The 3,580-nt window shown below is 44.1% G+C and overlaps 1 non-coding gene across 1 annotated transcript; it reads left to right on the top strand.

Annotated features, from left to right (window-relative positions):
* Positions 1-466: 466 nt before the first annotated feature.
* trnag-ccc (transfer RNA glycine (anticodon CCC)) lies at positions 467-537 on the top strand. The gene has a single exon. It is a non-coding gene; the product is annotated as a tRNA-Gly (tRNA).
* The last annotated feature ends 3,043 nt before the right edge of the window (positions 538-3,580 follow it).

The raw sequence follows: 3,580 nt of genomic DNA, 5'->3' as shown, positions 1-3,580 counted from the left end.
TGAGAAACCAATTGGTGATGTTTTATTAAACATGGGGACACAACGGGGCTCATCCGGTTTGAACCAGTGAAACTCCCTGAGCGAGAATCAGACCCAAAGGTAACGGAGACGTTCAGCCAGGGTAAAATTCCGCTCCCATATACCCGATCCGCCATCCTTTCAGAACGCGATGTCCATCCAATCTCGCTTTCTTGTACTATGTACGATTTGGAGCAATATCAGGTTCTGCACCAATTATTTCAAATCAAGAATATTAGTCTCTCTTTAACAAATTCGTGTGGAATGTACGACTTGTAATATCAAGCAACACTTTGCCGAATGAACTGCGGTAAAACGACATTATCGTCTGTCCCTGCATCGTCACAATATGGACTCGACCAGAAGCAAACTTTACTCAAATTGCTGCTTTCATTCACTATGAGAGCGAAGAGACGTAAGTGGACATTTGAAACTTGCAGGCGTGCCAGCATTGGTGGTTCAGTGGTAGAATTCTCACCTCCCACGCGAGGGAATCGGGTTCGATTCCCGGCCAATGCAGGATCGTTTAGCATTCTGCACCAATGAGCAACTTGGGAACTGGATTCGGCCATTTTGCCTCTCGAGACTGTTCCGCAATTCAATGAGACCTGATCTGTGACCAACATCCAGACAACCACCTGAGCATCATGTTCCTCAATTCCTTTGGTTCACAAAAACCTATCAATCTCAGGTTTAAAATTAACAATTAAGCTCGCATCAACTGCTGTTTGCGAAAGAGATTTCCAAACTTCTACCTCCCTTTGCTTGTGGAAGTGTTTCCCAACTTCACTCCTGAAATTACTGACTCCAATGTTCATGCGACGTCCCCTCGTCCCAGGCACCCAACGAGCAGAAATAGTTTCTCGCCATCTACCCCAACAATTCCCCTTAATATATTGAAAACTTCGATAAAATCAGCCCTTAACCTACCAAATTCCAGGGTAAACAATCCTAATTTGTGTAATCTCTCGTCGGAATTTAACCCTTGGAGTCCAGGTATCATTTTAGTAAATCTACACTGCACTCCCTCCACAGCCAATATATCCTCCCTCAGGTGCGATGCATTGAACTGAACACAGGTGTGGTCTAACCAGAGCTTTCATTAGCTGTAGCATAATGTCTATTCTTTAGTATTCTATTCCTCTAAATATAAAGGCCAGCATTCCATTAACCTTTTTGATTATTTTCTGCGCCATGACATTCTAATGACTATGTAGCTGGACCCCTAAGTCCCTTTGGACCTCCACAATTTCGAGCATTTCATCATTTAGAAAGTATTCTGAAATATCCTCTTTAGGTCCAAAGTGGATGAACTCACACTGGACGAAATTGAAATCCATTTGTCACAGTTTTGCCCATTCATTTATTCTATTAATGTCTCTCTGTAATATTGTACTTCCATTAGCACTGCTTACAATGCTGCCCATCTTGGTGTTATCGGCTAATTTGGATATGTGGCCTTCTATCCTGTCATCTAATATCAATGAAGCCGCCTGAAGGTAAATTCACATCGAGCTTCAATCTCCTCATCAGCTTGAGACATTTATTTACTTCACACGTGCTTCGCCTTGGAAAGTTCCGCACTCTCTCCTCTGGGTCTTAAAAACGCTCTCGATATAATTCAATTCGACCAACAGCAACACTGAAAAGGTATCAGAATCCAATTGGTGACTTTTCACAAAAAGCCTTGCGGTTGTCAGGGTCGTCGTGGATTCGAACCCGGGACCGTTCGTATCATTAATCAATAAAATCCCCAAAGTGATCATCATACCCCAAGAACAACAAACCACTGTCGAAGAAAAAAAAAACAACAAACCACTGTCGCTGACGTCGTGCAGCCAGTTTTAATGTCCGCTGCCCCCCACAGCCGATCAGCCATCTTTCAGACCGCTTCTGTCCATCCCATCTCGTTTTCTATTCTGGTGTACAGCAATATCAACCTGTACACTAACTATTTCCAGTCACCAATATTCGTCTCCCTTTACCAAATGATTTTGACAGTCCGACCTGTATTATCAAGTAAGACGTTTCAGAATTAGTTGCTCTGAAACTACCATGCTTGGGAGGATACTGAGCGGTGTAGATGAACACAGGGACCTTGAAGTGCATGTCCACAGATCCCTGAAGGTAGAAGGACAGGTAGATAAGGTGGTTAAAAGGCATGCAGGATAGTTTCCTTAATTAGCAGAGGCATAGACTATAATAGCAGTGAGATTATGCTAGAACTGTACATAACATTAGTTAGGCCACAACTTGAGTACTGCGTGCAGTTGTGGTCATCACATTACAGGAAAGATGTGATTGCACTGGAGACTCGTGACTCCCCAAAACCTTTCTAACATCTACAAGGCATAAGTCAGGAATGTGATGGAATGCTCTCCACTTGCCTGGATGAGTGCAGCTCCAACAACACTCAAGAGGCTCGACACAACCCAGGAAAAAGCAGCCCACTTGATTGGCACCTCATCCACCACCTTAAACATTCACTCCCTCCACCACCAGCGCACCGTGGCTGCAGTATGTACCATCCACAAGATGCACCTCCCAAACCCGCGACCTCTACCATCTGGAAGGACAAGGGCAGAAGGCACATATGAACACCGCAACCTGCACGGCCCCCTCCAAGTCACACACCATCGTTACTTGGAAATATATCGCCGTTCCTTCATCTTCGCTGGTTCAAAATCCTGGAACTCCGTGCATTGCAGCACCGTGGGAGAACCTTCACCACACGGACCGCAGCGGTTCAAGAAGACGGATCACCTCCATCTTCTCAAGGGCAATAAGGATTGGGCAATAAGTGCTGGCCTTTCCACCGAAGCCAACATCCCATGAATGAATAAAAAAAATGTTCGGATTTCCTTCAGTCTGAAACAGAATGTTGTCGGTTGATTAATGACGATTAGAACGAGTATTCATCTTATTTTTACAGAGTTTAATGACACACTAAATGAAATTAATACAATAAACTATTTTGTAAAAGTTAATTCCCTGAACGGGAATCTGACCCGGCTCTCGCACTGAGAGCATTTGTAGACGGCAGCTGTCGTCTGAGTTAAGCATATATGCATTTACACAGTTGATTTTTCGTCGTGTATTATTATCACGTTCGCCTAACACACCAAATAAACCCGGTTTGAAACCAGGCGGAAACATTTTGAAAACGTTATCCACTAACATTTAATTAATATAAATAAAGCAAGAATTCACTCTGAAGTTAAATATGAATATTTAACTACATATAACCTCTGTACAGTTCTGCACAAACTCAAGCATTACAGAGATACCGACAGTGTCTCTCCCACTCACTCCCGTTTCCTGCCCTCACGGTGCAGAAAGCCCCGCTCAAAGCTGCACCTTGCGACTGATTTCAGTTGATTTGTGAGAGATCATTACAGAATCCTGCAGCGCTTCCTCGGTTAATACCGACAGTTCTAAACAGCACTGCGTCTGTCAGTTTTTCGATTTCGATGTTACCCAGCTACCGGATTGAGTGAGGCCACGACAGCAACAACATTCAGGCCGCCTGTCCGGCCCCGCTCTCTCCAATCACACGTTGCTG

Source organism: Heptranchias perlo, chromosome 20, assembly GCF_035084215.1.
Source record: "Heptranchias perlo isolate sHepPer1 chromosome 20, sHepPer1.hap1, whole genome shotgun sequence".
In the NCBI taxonomy this organism is placed as follows: Eukaryota; Metazoa; Chordata; class Chondrichthyes; order Hexanchiformes; family Hexanchidae; genus Heptranchias; species Heptranchias perlo.
This window is presented reverse-complemented; position numbering and strand designations above follow the sequence as displayed.